The following is a 17,044-nucleotide window of genomic DNA, read 5'->3' as shown; positions in this document are numbered from 1 at the left end:
GCATACATTCCAACCTTGTGTGAAATGGTTTAATAACACACATTTACACCCAAGCAAAATGAGATAAATTTTACCTCTGTACACAGACAAGGGAAAAAAGAAGCTCAAATTCTTTTGTGAATTCATGTATCCAGAGGCTCCAGAAACATAACAGGTGGATGAATGAATGGAGTTTTAAGTGTGGATACTCACTTTGCACCACAGTTACTGGGTCATGAAAGGCAATCAGCCCCAGGAACTACAAGAGTTTCTTGAGAAAGAAATTTAAAATGTATTCTTTTTCTAGTGTTCTTGATTTTCTTTTTGTTTCTTGCTTTCCTTCCTTCTTTTCACCCTCCATCCCCCTCTCTCTCTTCTTTCCTTCCTTCCTTCCTTCTTTCCTCCCTCCCTCCCTCCTTCCCTCCCTGCCTCCTTTCTTTCCTTCTTTCTTTCCTCCCTCCCTCCCTTCTTCTTTGTCTCTGTCTCTCTGTCTCTCTCTTTTTCTCTTTGTTCTTTCTTTCTCCTATATTTCAATTTTAGGATGTTGCATTCCCTGGGCATTCTACTGTTGCTCTGAGAACTAGAAGAAAGGAAACTCATGGGCTAACCCAACACCAACTACAGAAATGCCCAACAGGACACATTCGTGTTTAGGCACAGAGGTAAATATTGTTTAACTAGATGGTAAATTTCAATGACTTAATAACTATAAATTGTGTGTTATTTTGGGTATTTTTCTGTAAATCTTAAACAATTTTTTTGGAAAAAGTGTACTGCACCTGATCCAGGTTTCTGAAAATTAAAATAGTATAATTCTATAATATGAATGGTGCTTTAGATTTGCTTACTTGGCTAGAACTCATCCACTGGCACTACACAACCAAAGCTGTTTTGTTTTGTTTGCTTTTTGGCTATTTTTTATAGGAAGTCTTACAGACGTTTCTCCTTAGGCTGACTTAAAATAATGAACTTTTGGATCTCAGCCTCTTGAATAGCTGGTATTAAAGGGTAGAACCCCTGCATCCCAGCTTATTAGTGTTTATCAAGTCCTGTTTTGATTACAGCATGAACCACAAAGGTTTTTATTTAAAGTTTTTTCTATTGTTTCTAAATATACCCTCTATTTTTGTTAATAATCATGTAAAGACCCTGTACAAGTATAATAAGTTTAATAAAGTTTCTCACTAACATAAGATAATTTGGGGTCATAATTGTGTGCAAACCTTTTTGTCACAATTAGGGAAGTGATTTCATTATTATATATTGTTCATTGAAATTATAATATTTCTTCAGCCAAACTAACATATTAGGTAAAACTAGTATTTTGTTGTGTTTATCACTTCACTACAGACCAACTCTGATTTGGTCACAGAACTCAGCTGTGTGTGTGTGTGTGTGTGTGTGTGTGTGTGTGAGAGAGAGAGAGAGAGAGAGAGAGAGAGAGAGAGAGAGAGAGATCCAGATTATTATAAAAGATGCCCTTAGAATAACTGTAGAACTAAGGAAAAAGACAGTGTAACTGGATTAGATGTGATGAAGGGAGATGGGATTTTTGTCAGATATATAGCCAATTTTGGATTATATGGCATCTTGGAGGTCTCATTAATAATTTTGTAATTTTCTCTGAATGAAGACAGTTATTGAATGGTTTGAAGTAGGTCTTATGGAAAAATACATTAATGATAGTTCACATAGAATTCTCTAATATAACCACAGTGTTGCAACTAAAAAAAATATGGTTATTAGAATTATTAAATACCTCACAGATCTTACTCAAACTTCAGCCATTTCTCTACTATTGCTCCTTCTCATAACTTATATGTAGTCTGGAATTGCACATGATAAGACATGTCCTTCAATTTTACTTCCAAAGCCTCAATACTTTTGAATAATATCAGCATATTGTTGTGTAGAACATATATATATATATCTATGATGTCTCACATTAGTTTATGCAATAAGGAGGAAATAGTATAAAAATTCTGTTTTGCACTGCTTAGTGTAGTTTATTGATAAGTACACAGTATGCATGTCTCTTTATTGGAAATGTAAACTTAGAGCTTTTAATAGAAATAATACCTATCAAGATTCTTCACTCTCAATTTCTACTTTTCCTTTTGTAATCCATCTCTATGTCGTAGAAGACATTTTGTGATTATAAAAATAGCTTCTTATGATATTTTGCAAAACACATATAATAGTATCTATTCAACATTCTTGGTCTATAATAGTCATTACATTGTTATGTGCAACGGATTTCCTTTTAATCATTCCTTCTCTATTCATTATTTGAAATTCTGTTGTCAGGAATGTCTCTCTTTTGTTAGCTAGTATGTATGTGTTTTTAGAGGCAAATTTTTTATGGTCACAGTGTACAAGCAGTTGCTGTCTTTATAGTGATGCCTAACATTCAGTTTATTATTTGTTTATTTATAATAAGGGGTATCAGAAGAACTTGTAAATGACCAGCCCATAATTGTTTATTTATTCTCACTCACTGTTTTAGATGAGCTACCATGAAATTTGTTCATAATTCTAAGAAAGTTCCTGCTCCTTATTTCCATATTTTAAACATTTAACATATGAAGAACTGAGATCACAATCTGGACATGTTCAGGATTGTATCTCTAGATGAGATGGCCCGTCTTTCCCAGGATATATATATACATATATATCTTCAATAAGTGCTCCTCATTTTTCTGTACTTTATGTTTGTTTACATTTTTGCTCAGAGATAAACTCAATGGAGGATGGTAAGTGCTGTGCTTATATAAATAAGAATTATTCTCACCCTTACATCTGCAGGTTGTCCTAGTCTTTGCACTCACTTACTGTTAAACCAATAAGCTTTGTTATACTATTTTTACTAACCAAGTTCAATCACTTGCTTATTTGTATCATTATGGATGAATGAATACTTATTTTATGTTGTGGTATTCCATTAATTACTCTTCTTACTTTCTTGATCAGAATAGCTCCACTTAGAACATAGAACACTTCTTCTTAATGACATTGTGATATTTTATGTGTTTCTATGTTTGTTTTTCCAGCAAGTGCTTACTTGCTGGCAACATAAAATGATAAAGACTCAATTATATTTTCTGAGCTATAGGCCAAAAATTTGGCCCAAGAGACTGGCTTGGTTTTATGGGTATACTGAACGCAATATCTATGTACTAGATGTTCACATTTCTGCCAAAATAACTTTATGTTTTTGTGGGTTGTGAGGATTGAACTCAGGGCTTGAGTCATATCTTGGTTGTTCTACATCACTGGCCATAAAAGAAATGCAAATCAAAACAACATTGAGATTCCATCTCACCCCAGTAAGAATGTCCTATATCAAGAAAACTAACAATAACAATTGTTGGAGGGGATGTGGCCAAAAGGGAACCCTACTTCATTGTTGGTGGGAATGTAAATTGGTTCAGCCACTCTGGCAAGCAGTATGGAGATTCCTCAGAAGGCTAAATATAGAACTCCCCTATGACCCAGCAGCCCCACTTTTGGGTATCTATCCAAAAGACCACAAACAAAATCACAGTAAAGCCACTAGCACAACAATGTTCATCGCAGTGCAACTTGTCATAGCTAGAATCTGGAACCAACCCAGATGCCCCTCAGTAGATGAATGGATCAGGAAAATGTGGTACATATACACAATGGAATTTTATGCCTCTATCAGAAAGAATGACATTGCCCCATTTGTAAGGAAATGGCAGGACTTGGAAAAAATTATACTAAGTGAAGTGAGCCAGACCCAAAGAAACATGGACTCTATGGTCTCCCTTATTGGGAATAATTAGTACAGGTTTAGGCAAGTCACAGCAGTGGATCACAAGAGCCCAATAGCTATACCCTTATGGATGAGTATCTTGCCTGAGCCGTCTTCAAACCTTGTTCCTCAGATATCAGCCTTCTGAGTACCTAGGATGAGAGGAGCAAAATAACATTTTTGCAAGACACACATACCCGCGGGCACGTGCACGCACGCACACACACACACACACACACACACACACACAGAGTTTTAATTGCTTTTTCTGTATTTAATCATCGTCTAATTAACTCATAGTCTTGTGCAGTTTAAATTTGGATTTTATACTAAGATCATCGAAAATCATGGATAGAGTCAAAGGAACTATAGTATGATACATTTTGTAAAAACAAAAGTTGATCCTAACAAGGGAAAAGAAATTTAAAAGTCAATTTTCTAAGGATTTGAGATTTACTGAAAAAGAGAATAAAGCAGCCTCATACAGAATTGGTAGAGTACTTTTAAGCAAATTACACATGAGTTGAACTACAGAGCAAAATCCTGTGAGCAATCATAAAGTAGGCTGGCTATCTGAACATTAGGAATTGAATTATACAGAACAGAGATTACACTATAATGAACAATAAATACTGTTTGTTTGGGGAACGGGTGGATCGTCCCACATAAGTAAACCTAGAAAAGGCAAAATAAATCTATAATGTATTTGTATAAACTGAGTTTACTAAGCTAATACATCATTTTGAACATAATTAGTTCACAGATATCAAATAATTAATAAATAATCTCCCTGTTATTTACCAAGTATGAAGGGAAGCAGGTGATTTTGAAGAAATCCCTTAAGGAATTATTTTTTTCATAAAATACACATTAATGTAGGTTGTTTAAAAAAAGGTTGGGCTGGGAATGTGATTTAGTGGTAGAGTGCTTGCCCAGCATGCATGAAGCCCTAAGTTTGATTAGTCAGCACCAGATAAACAGAAAAAGCTGAAAGTGTGGAACCATGTCTCAAGAGGTAGAGTGCTAGCCTTGTGCAAAAAAAAAAAAAAAAAAGCCAAGGACAGTTCCCAGGTCCTATGTCAAGTTCCCAGACTGGCAAAAAAATTAAAAAAGTAAAATATCACATATATACTTAATTTTAAGTGATATGAGGATGCTATGATTATAAGCAAAACAAATGCAAAATACATTTTTCTTTTTCTTTTTTTTTTTGCCAGTCCTGGGCCTTGGACTCAGGGCCTGAGCACTGTCCCTGGCTTCTTCCCGCTCAAGGCTAGCACTCTGCCGCTTGAGCCACAACACCGCTTCTGGCCGTTTTCTGTATATGTGGTGCTGGGAAAATCGAACCTAGGGCCTCGTGTATCCGAGGCAGGCACTCTTGCCACTAGGCCATATCCCCAGCCCGCAAAATACATTTTTAAAAAGAAGAACAAAAATGCCTTGAGCAAAAAGTTCAAAAAGACTACAAGGCTCTGAGTCCAAGCCAAGAGAATACTTGACAGCAACAGCAAAACAGAAGTAATGTAAGAGAAGGATACTCTCGTTCAAAACATAAAATTGGCTCACAGAAATATTATGATAACTTACTGTTGAGCAAAAACATGGGGTAAACAAAGCCAATTTTGATCCATGTATGCCCTGGTCATTAGCTTTAAATAGCCTTGGGACATTCCTTCCCCTCCTTACCTGCGAATAGGGCTCCTGAACTTGTTCTGCCCAGGGCTTAAATGAAATAGGAATTAAGTGCTCACCTATCATCCATACCGAGAAGATTTATTTCATTTTTGCTACTCTATACTAATCCACACAGATTCCTAGTTTTCTTTTCAAATACATATTAAGTGTTACTTCCTGTACAAAGCCATTGCTGATATCCACTCCCCTTCTACCACTATTCTCTTTAACCTTCTGTATTCCTGAATTAATTTCCATCCATTTTCTGTGCCTTACCAACAACCCTGGGGTCTCTGGTTTCTCCCTCTTTCCTTCTTTGCACATAATCATCAAGACGGGAGTTAAGGTAGAGCACTCACCGTCTCATCCGTGCAGCACCTGCAGTTTTGGCTTCCTTGGGGCATGGCTCCTGAGCAGCACTCTGCAGAACCACCTGGGGTGATGTTTTGTGACCAGTGGATTCTCAACAAGTATCTTTTAGACAAACCGTGGTGGGCCTCATCTGCAGGATCTGAAAATCAGAGCTGTCTTTTTTAAAATTAAATTTATTAACAAGGTGTTGTGCAATGGGGGTACAGTTACATAATAAGGTAGTGAGTACATTTCTTGTGATATCTGTTACACCCTCATTTTTCTTTCCTGTCCCTAGATCAGGTAGGCATATATACAATATCCAGTGTACCAAAACCATGTACAGTAGCCACGTAGGGTACGCCAAAGGAAATTCATGTAGAACATTAAAGGTAATGTCAGCAATAGAAAAAAAGAAAAACAAACATGGGATAACTTTGCTACTACTAGAATCCTCAAAGTATCATTGGCTTTAAAACAGGTGTGATTTTCCAATCAGTTATGGGCATAGAGTAATCATACCCAAAAATGCTTCTTGGAGGTGCCATGTACTGTATTCTCTAATATTTTTTTCTTGAATTTTCAACTTCACTGTTTGTGAGAATTCTTTCCTGAATGTATTGTAGTAAACCATGCTGTTTTCTTCCCTCCAGTTGTGGTAATAGGAAATAAGCAAAGCTGATATTTGCAACTCAAAAATCAAATAAACAAAAACCCAGCAGAACAAAAAGAGACAATGTCACAATCCATGCCAAATTGCATGTGCTTTTTTTGTGTAGACTTTAATAGTTAACTTCAAATAGTTTTAAAGTGCATTACAACTACAAAATTCTCTTTATGTGTATGGTACATCTTGATCAGCATTACCTTTCCCATCATCCCTTACTTCCACCTGTCCCATCTATTGTCAATATCATCTATTCTTTTAGTTACATTTCACATGTGCATGAAGATCTACATAGAAACTTAAAAAGTTGGATCATAAAAATAAGTAAAGATTATTATAAATGTACCTGACTACTCATATACCATTCTTCCTAAGAAAATAAAATAATTCTTTATGCAGGAACATATTTGCATAATTATGTCCCATTTATTAGAATGAATTTTTGAGGAAGCTTAAGGTTTGTAAGTATAAGTATGATGTGTCTGTGATGCTAAAATTTGTGGATTACCTTTCCACATGAAGCAAACTGGTCTCACAGACTTTCTACCACTTCTCATCAGCTTTCTACTTAAATAGACATTTTAAGCAATGCCTTCCCTATTCAGCTCAATGAAAATGAAGTTGCTTCATCTGTACTTATCTATTTGTTTTTTTTCATATTTGTTTATTTTCATCATAGTATGCCTTAAGCAAGCTTTATTTATGCAGAAAAAAATTGTAGCCCTTTTTTCTTGATTTCTGAATTGTAAATACATTGTTAGTGATGTTCTTGTAGAATATGAACTACTTTGTAAAATCAATAGTTTTAGTACTACAATGAATGATACCTTGTTTAGAAATACATGTGTACATGATTTTTAAAATGTCTTTGGTGTACTTAGTCCAGGGAGAGTGTTTGTTCTCTATTTCTTTGTGTGTTTTCATTTTATTTTGACCTTTGAAAATATGTCAGAGTGTTCCTCAAGTAAGGCAATAAAAATATAATTTTAACCATCAATTCTGTTAGAATACATTGTAAAAGATGAAAGAATTGTACTGTACCAAATTCTCTTCAGAGAGAAATATTTTTCTTGAGCAATTTGACAGCACTGACCTTTGACAATCGGCAGCATACTACTTCAAATAAATGACGATTGTGTTTGACTTATTAAAATGTTTTAAATTCTATGTTACAATATTTCACTACATATTCTCAACATCTTAGGGAAAACAAGGAAATCTATGCTTCAAAAATCATGATTAGCATAATACACTTGAAATTCTGGGTCATTTGCTCTGGCTTCTCCAAAGTTTAGCTCTGCTAATTAACTCCAACTTATTTTACATATCAATCCATAGCCCTTTCACATGGAAGAAATAAAAATATGAATCTGTTAAAGGCCAAGGAATGACATTATAAAAATGCCTTGGGAGTAATAAAAATAACTGGCAACATAATTCTGAGAAAGTTATAGTTTTTCAGACTATGTCATACAAAGTCTTGACTCAGTCACATACTCAGATGAACTTAGGAAATTAAAACAATATCCTCAAAGAAAACTTATCATCCCTAATTTGTCAAAGTATTCTCTCAAATAGTGAAGTAAGTGAGAACTTTAGTAATCTGAATGACTGCCTGTCTTAAATTTAGTATCTTTATTGTCTAATATAGAGGATATGTTTCCCTAGATCATATAATTATAAATAATCTGTCATATTTATGGTTTAGATGACAGGTTAAAGATCGGCATTTAAAGATACATAGCATAGCTCATTTAATTTTAATAATAGGTCAAATAACTGCACAGTTCCTAATGACTTTTTATTTTCAATAAAATACTTAATAAAGATATTTTTTCCTATACACAAATTCATATAATGTCATCTAAGATTCTTGTTTCTTCCTTATGATTATTTTCTATGAAAAATGATTTTAATTTTCTGAGCATTTGTCTAAAAATTTACTTGACCTAAATATGTGATGTTAACATTTTTTGTATATATTCTGATTTAACATCCATACACAGAAGAACACATAAAAGTAACAGCTAATGTCATGAGAGGTCATTCTTCCCATATTTTCTCTTGTTTGGTAAATACATCCCAACTTCTTCTGTCCTGGGGAGCTATTTTGAGCATGGTGCAATTCAAATTTATACCTTTGCATTGAACATGGCTCAGCTGTCTGGTTGTGATAATTCATCAAGGACATGATTTTTCTATAGCAGTGAAGTCAAAGCCAGCTCCCCAATATTACAGAAGCTCTGTTCTGATAGAAGCTTGGTGACAAGCAGTATTGAATATATTTAAAAATCTACTCCATGTACTGAACAGATTTCAATGTCTGCTGTGTTTAAGGTCCACTGGGTTGTGAAATGGCTGCTTCCTTCACACAGATGTTAATATCTCCAGGCGCTTCTCAAATTTTGTAGCTCCTCATTTACATATCAGCAGTATGTTTGTTGTTCATGATGTGAGATACAGCTCCTGGTCCCTGCTTTTGTTATAGTAATGTGTGCTTGAGACAAAATATGAGTGACTGAAGTTACAGCTCATTATGGCTTAAGAAGAAAAATAGTAAGTAATGCAGCAATAAGTGTTCAGTCACAGTGCTACATTAGTTCTTTTACTGTTTGAATAAGTAAAACTGAAGTATATCAATTAACTTGAGAAAATTTAGATTTCAAAGGTTTTATGATATTTTCATTTATGAATACACACTAATGGAAATGAATGATATTGTGAGAAAAAGGCTTAAGTTTCTAGAAAGAGAATTTATTTCTGTATGTTTGTCATATTTTCTTATACACATTAATGTATATATTAAGTACATATGTAAAGTGTATATATGAACTATGCATAAATATGTATATGCATATGTATGTATGCATATAAACTATGTACACACATATATATATATATATCTCAAAAGATTCACAAAGCTCTTTACAAATTAATTCATCAAATAATACAGAAATTGCATAGATTCTAGATCAGAGGTAAGAGACATAGCTAATTATTTTTATATTATAATTTGTATTATTATAATGCCATCTAAACACTAAACTTTCCAAGTAAATGTTGCGCTTCTATTTTATTCATTTTCTTTTGGGATGTGCAGAGTCAGCTGTTTGTGATTATTACCTCTGTTCCAGGCAAGCAAGCACTTCTTGACAATGAACTGCTCGCTTTTAGCATTGACAACTTCATTACTTACCTCGAACAGTTATTTATAAATACTGCTGTGTTTAATTTTAGTGATTCAGTAGCATGCACTTTAGGAATATTCAAAGCGGGAGGTGGTGGCTCACACTTTTAATCCCAGTTACTCTGGCGGCTGAGATCTGAAGAGCATGGTTCAAAGCCAACCTGGGCCAGAAGTCTGTGAGACTATTATGTCCAATTAACCATCTAAACTTCTGAAGTAGAGCTGTGACTCAAAGTGTTAAAGCACTAGCCTTGAGTGTGTTCAAGCTCCATAACTAAAGAAAAGGATAGAAAGAGGAAGGAAGGAAGGAAGGAAGGAAGGAAGGAAGGAAGGAAGGAAGGAAGGAAGGAAGGAAGGAAGGAAGGAAGGAAAAGAAAGAAGAAAATAAAGCAAAACATTCAAAAAGAAAATTCTGGAACACATCTGGTATTTTAAATGGGCTTTATGTTCTTTGAGACTATGTTCCAAATTTGACTCAGTGCGTCTATTTACAGAAACAGTACTCTCCTGATTTTGATATCATATATCATTTAAGTAACATGGATATTTCTCTAGTTCTCAGGAGTTCTTAGATTTCAAAGGAAACAGACACCTTTTGTACATAAATTAGATTCTCAGGAAATCAAGGTGAAGATGAATGTGAAGATTCACATCCATAATCAGAGGTATTTGAGGGGTGGATTTCAGATTGATGTAGGTCTGTATCTCATATCTAGATATGAAGCATGAGACCTTTTCTAAAAAACTAAATAAAGCTAAAAATTGGCTGGTGTGTAATGAAAAAAAGTCCTGGGTGTGACTTCTTATCAAAATTCTAGCCATGTAATCCATAGCTAATCAGATTCTAAGAATGTAACTCACAATTAGTCAATAGGCCTATATTTTGTGAGAAAACTCTTCCTGGCAACCTAATTTTGATATCTAGGCCTCTAATTCCTGTGAGTTTAAGTTCTGTTTCATGAAACATTGTACTTCAATATTACTGTCTAGCAAAGAATTAGACAAACTCTAAAGTTGGCTGTGAAACTCCTCATTTTGCCCTCATTTCAGACAATTTCTCAATTTCAATAATCTCAGTGTCTTCCCATTGAGCTTAATTTCACACTAGGAAACTACAGATGTGAGGGGCTCTACAAACAGTCATGGGTTCAATAATTTACTAAAATGATAAATGACTCTCAGGAAATCACTGTGCAAAATGCTTGCATTTTCATTGCTTTTGAAAGATACAAATCGTATATAGCCCCAGAAGAGAATTCATTAGGGGACATCTGGAGATTACCAAACAAAAAAAAATCCTATTATCTTCAGGGTTGATTCTTTTTCTTCTAAGCATCATTGTGTAGCAACACAAATTAAGTAGTACCAACCTAAGAATGTCTTTGACACTGCAGTTTGAAAGTTTTCATTAAGGATTCATGAGATTTCCCTGATTGATTCTTGCTTACATGATTGAATTTAGTCTTCACCCCCCATTTCTCAACTGGGAGCTCCCATGAATGATGCAACTGGGGTCTCTCTAACATTTTGCCTCATCTGCCCTCACATAGAAATACACCTGATCTGTATTTCCCAAGAAGCTAGCAGCACCAGCATGGCCATTCCATTGCAGCTCAATTTAAAACAATGAAAAAAATTGGAACCACAATTTCATCTTAGTAATTTTTCCACCAACTATGAGTATCTTTATCTTTTCCCAAAATTTGCACATTGAATGTCTCCAACATATATATATATATATATATATATATATATATTTTTTTTTTTTTTTTTTTTTTTTTTTTTTTTTTGCCAGTCCTGGGCCTTGGACTCAGGGCCTGAGCCCTGTCCCTGGCTTCTTCCCGCTCAAGGCTAGCACTATGCCACATGAGCCACAGCGCCCCAGCGCCCCTTCTGGCCGTTTTCCATATATGTGGTGCTGGGGAATTGAACCAAGAGCTTCATGTGTATGAGGCAAGCGCTCTTGCCACTAGGCCATATTCCCAGCCCTCCAACATATGTTTAAATAACGTAATGTTACCCTCTTAAAACAAAGTAGATAATTTCTTGAATATACTATTCTTTCCTTAGAGTTAGTTTCATAAGAATATACCCTTGTATTCTCTCCAAAAAGTGTGTGTTGACAATTCAATGGGGGTACAATAGTTTCATTGTATAACTTTACACAGACAACAACATTCTTCTGCACACAACTTTTTTTCTGCAATTATTTGATTTTCTAAAAATTGCTTTACAAATGAGCGTCATGAAAAATATAGGACATTTGATTTTCAAAAAGTACTAGAATACAAATTAAAATTTGATTTATACTATGTTTGATTTGAGATTTAGAAGCTCTTCTCCAAAATGCTTGGGAATTAAAAATGTTTCAGGTATTACAAATGTTGGGATTCGAGAAAAATCAGTGTGTATATAATGAGTTATATAGGGCAGGAAGCCAAAGATAAACCCAAAGTTCATTTGTGTTTATACACATTTCTTATGTGTACCCTGAAGGTAATTTTGTTCGTTGTGTTTAGAAATTCTGGATTTGATTGTAATCTCTCACATAAAGTCTCCACTTGTAACAATGTCCACACACACACACACACACACACACACACACACACACAAATTGAGTTTGAAGCTCTTCAGTTTTCAATTTTTTTTAAACTAGAGTTGTTAAACCTACATCACGAAGACCACTAAATTACTACTGGTGCATTTATTAAGGGTTCTATCATTTCTCTATAATTTTTTCTTATTTATTTTATATTTAATTATAAAACTCTACTTCTCATCAAATTACCCTTTCACAATTATGTTGAAACTTACCATAAATATTTCATATTTCCTTCCTTCAAATATCATGCACTGGGTATTGTTGGGTTAGAATGATATAAAATAAATTATAATGCACATCTATCTAGTCTAGGATGAGAATTCAGTGTAGGTTCTTTTCTACTATTCTATGATCAATATGTTATACCTTTGTAAGTAGATATATAGGTCCTTATGGTGAGCCTTTATTATTTTTTTGTGGAAATTGAAGTACTTTGGAGAATGGCAGGCACTATAACATACAGTGTAATATCAGCATGATATATTCTTACTAAATCATTTACATTTCATATCCCATAATGCAGAACAAAATTTTACTGTAGCTTATTGAGTAATAGACACTGGTGTTTGTATTTCACTTACATAGTGGTTGTTATGTTTATATATGTGTGTGTGTGACCTTTAAATTCATTTCTCCTTGAGTTTGTTCACTGGTTCCCACAGCTACATAATAAAGACTAAGCTCCTCACCTGAGTAGTCTGTTCCAATTTGCTTCGCTAAACTGCTTCTTCCTGAAAATTCTTCCCTGTCCCATTAATGTCAGAGTTGACTCTGTAACCTACTCAATACAATGTGAGAGAAAATATCATATGGCACTTTAGAACAAAAGGTTTAAAAGCCAACATGCCCTCTGCTGCCAGCTTGAGTATGGTTTCAGAGGAACGGTGCTCCATTCTATGAAAACTCAAATTAAAATAACAAGGGACAGAGCTGTAGCAGATTGCTGAAGGGAAATAACAAGACAGGAAAGATAACCTTTGTGTGATAAGACAGCACAATTCTACTATTATTTATTTGCCCAGCCTAAACTCCTTGTCTGAGAAGCACATTTTGGCTACTGATTTGCCTTACAATATGATTACTAACCTATATGTTCAACCATTATTACGTATCAACACTCATTTGTTACATATTTTAGTCATCACTCTACAAATTAAAGAATTCTAAATGCTAGAGCTAGAAAACCCTTTTTGTTTTAGAAAACTCATTTTTAAACTTAAATTGTGCCATTTCAAGTCATATCGTAATAGTCTAAAATTCGCTATCCTAGATCTGTGTTATATGACTGAAAATTCAGCAGGGTCCTGCTGATTTCTGTTACACTACCTACGGCCCTGGTAATCCCTTGATGACTTTTGTGACATATTATTTCCACCTCAGAAACATTGAATAAGACATTTGTTTAGCATAAAATGAGCAGCTATTTTTCAAAAAGTTCTACCCAACTTTCAGACTCATACTGAATAATTCCATCTTAAGACACACTGTAACGATTCTCAAAGTGTAAGAAACAGACTCATAATTTCAAACAACTACATAGTATAATTGATAAGATGAAATAAGTTAAGGACAGTTACTTAAATTAAAAGTTAATTTTGTCACTCGTATTTGGCACTTTAGTAACACTGTTCTGTGGAATGGTTGTTCATAAGTAATTTATAAGTGACACATATTCAAGTTGGCAGACATGTTGGCTCTTAAACCTTTGGTTCCAAAATGCCATATGATGTTAAACATATTTCATCAAATAAAATTACGATCATGAGATTTATATACACCATTTTACTTTGAATACGCTGTATGTTTGAAGAAATGAATCAGAGATAGTTCATGAGTAAAGTGATTGTTTTGATTTAAAGCAGCAGAAAACGGAAACTTGTACTTGAAATTATCCTTTATCTTCCAAAAGTATTTCCATCTAAAAAATGAAAGTGATATTTCCCCATATGTGTATGATATGCATATATTATATAAAATATTAAGTATTTTATATTATGTTATATAGATTATTTTCACTCTATAGACAGATAGATAGACAGATAGATAGATAGATAGATAGATAGATAGATAAACAGAATCTATAGCTTCACTGGGTTTAGGGGATATATACATACATAGATACACTTGTACACACAAACCTATATTACTACAGTATATAATATAAAGATACATATACATTTATATTAATATTTCTATTCCCAGAGTTACTGCCATTGATACGACAAATAATAATAAATATTCGCATACTCTCTTTTAAGTATGTATCTCAGATAAACTTTAATGTGTACCTTATGTACAGAGCAACAAAGACAGAGACAGAGAACGAGAAAGGAAGAAAGAAAGAAAGAAAGAAAGAAAGAAAGAAAGAAAGAAAGAAAGAAAGAAAGAAAGAGGAAGGAAGGAAGGAAGACGTGGAAAGCTCTTACTGAAATACTATAATATGGACAAATTAGCACATGCTCATGTTGAACTGGGTGACATTGATCAAGATAAATTGCATTTATAAACTTTTGTTGAATGGTAACTCCTTTGCACAACTAGGTAAAATAACAAGAAATATTTTTATTAAAGATTGATTGCAAGAGAATAATGAATTATATGTTCATTACAACTGCTGAGGTACAGAATATTTTTATATATTAAAAATTATGACATTTAAATTTCTTCTCTAACTCCTAACATTTTAGGTTATTTCAACTTATAAATTTTTTCTCAGACACTAGTGATGCACCATAATTATTAGTAAGTTTGTTTCTATTTTAATCTCTTATAATACATTACTACACAAATTATTTTAGGAGACACAAGGTTAAACATATTCACAGGGACAAAGATGAATGTCACAACTTTTCTTTACCTCCTCTTTATCTCCAAACACCTTTCCAATTAAAATATGAAGTAATTATCATCATAGATTTAGAATGATGGAAAGCATGCTAAATTGTTTCATTTTAGATAATAAAGTCAAATATTGGCTTTGAATTACTTATTACAGGGAAATGATTATTTTTCCTTAATAGGGTTTTAATACAAACTGAGAATATTAATTGTCTCCTTGAATAAAAACACGCATCACTATTATTTAAACTTATCCCATACAACTTTATTGTTAAAATTATATCTGTATGGCAAAAATCAATTGTTGTATGTGACTAGCAGTTATAGAATTCAGATATATCTGAGGTAAAGGGTGTGTGTGTGTGTGTGTGTGTATACACATTAGTTTTGTTACTTTTTTCTTTTAATATGCACATTACTTTTGTATAACAACTATATAATAAATTGTATATATGTATATATACTATATATACACAATGGTATATATATATACAATATTTGTATAGTATACATGAATATATATTGTTTTCCTACAAATGACATGAATTCATTATTATATTAATTTATGAAAACAACTGTGTGTGTGTTTTCTTTACCCTATTACTAAATGGGCCTAAGATAATTATACAATTTGGACATTGTGTACAGCTGATAGCATCTCCAACATGAGATTACTTTGATGCTTTTGTGTATATAGGTAAAGAAAGCACTTAAGTATAATAATATAAGTATAATAATCCCATTAACCAAACCAAAAGAAAACAAATCAGAAAGCATTTTGCATTTCTGAGCTCTTATCATAGCAGTCCAATAAAGTCGGTCATAGTAAAACTAAGAGTCTGATGTGACAGGGATTTTAGAACACCAGACACCATGTTTTATTAATGTAAAAGTGTCATAAAAATTATGTATACATACTTGTATAGTAATGGGAAGGATGCTAATTATTGGAGAGCATAAGTCTAACAGTTATCAAAATCCTAGTTCCACATTGATGAGTATACAGAATTTGATGTTTCTATGCAAAAGATATCTAAGATATTGTTACTTATACTAGACATAAACATTGACATAGATTTATTTGCTTTTCAGATTACATTGTGAAAACTTCATTTAATTTTATATCTTCGCAAATCATTCTTTCCTAGGTATTCTAAGTAGTGTTTTATAATGAATGGAACATGCTCCAATTTAAATTTGTCCCATTCCATTAGAATAATATCACATATTACAATCCCAAATAAAATCTAATCTAGCAACACAGAGCACGAAGAAATAAAAATGGCCATGTTACTGACATTCTGGTTAATATTTTTGTGAATTCATTGAATGTGGGTGTTACATTTTAACCATGAGCTCTCAAGTCTAATGTGGCCTCAATTAATTTATTTGCTTAAATAATGAATTTTCTCAGCTTTAAAAATATGTCTATATATCCAGATCTATAGTCTCATAGAAGTGAAATTGGCACTGGGTTCAAAATTAAGTTCTGTGGGTACCAGTGTCATTGTAACAGAATAAAGTATGGTTTACCATTAAAGTCTCATGCAGAATCATCTTAAATTCCCATTCAATTATACTCAAACATTCTAAATTTCTAGGGTAGAATAAAACCAAATTTACATATCTCATTGGCTTACTAGATTGTGTTGTAATACTGAAGTCTCCTGCCAAATTTTAGCTTTTTCCTTTTTTTGTAGTACTGTTCCACAATGTAGCTGATAGTTTATATGGAGTGGACAATCAAATCACACTACATTTTAACTAGGAAGGGTGAATGTGAGATATTAGAGTATTGAAAATATGTATACAGACACACATGATGTCTATTTACACACATATATAAGTAGTTATATTCTTGTAATTTACTTAAAATACAGATTCTTCCTGATTAACCACATATATGTATATATACATATATATGTTCACACACATATTTGCATACACACATATATCTATATATTCACATAT

The sequence above is a fragment of the Perognathus longimembris genome, chromosome 3 (genome assembly GCF_023159225.1).
Source record: "Perognathus longimembris pacificus isolate PPM17 chromosome 3, ASM2315922v1, whole genome shotgun sequence".
NCBI lineage: Eukaryota > Metazoa > Chordata > Mammalia > Rodentia > Heteromyidae > Perognathus > Perognathus longimembris.
The sequence above is the reverse complement of the archived record's forward strand: the minus strand, read 5'-3'. Positions refer to the sequence as shown.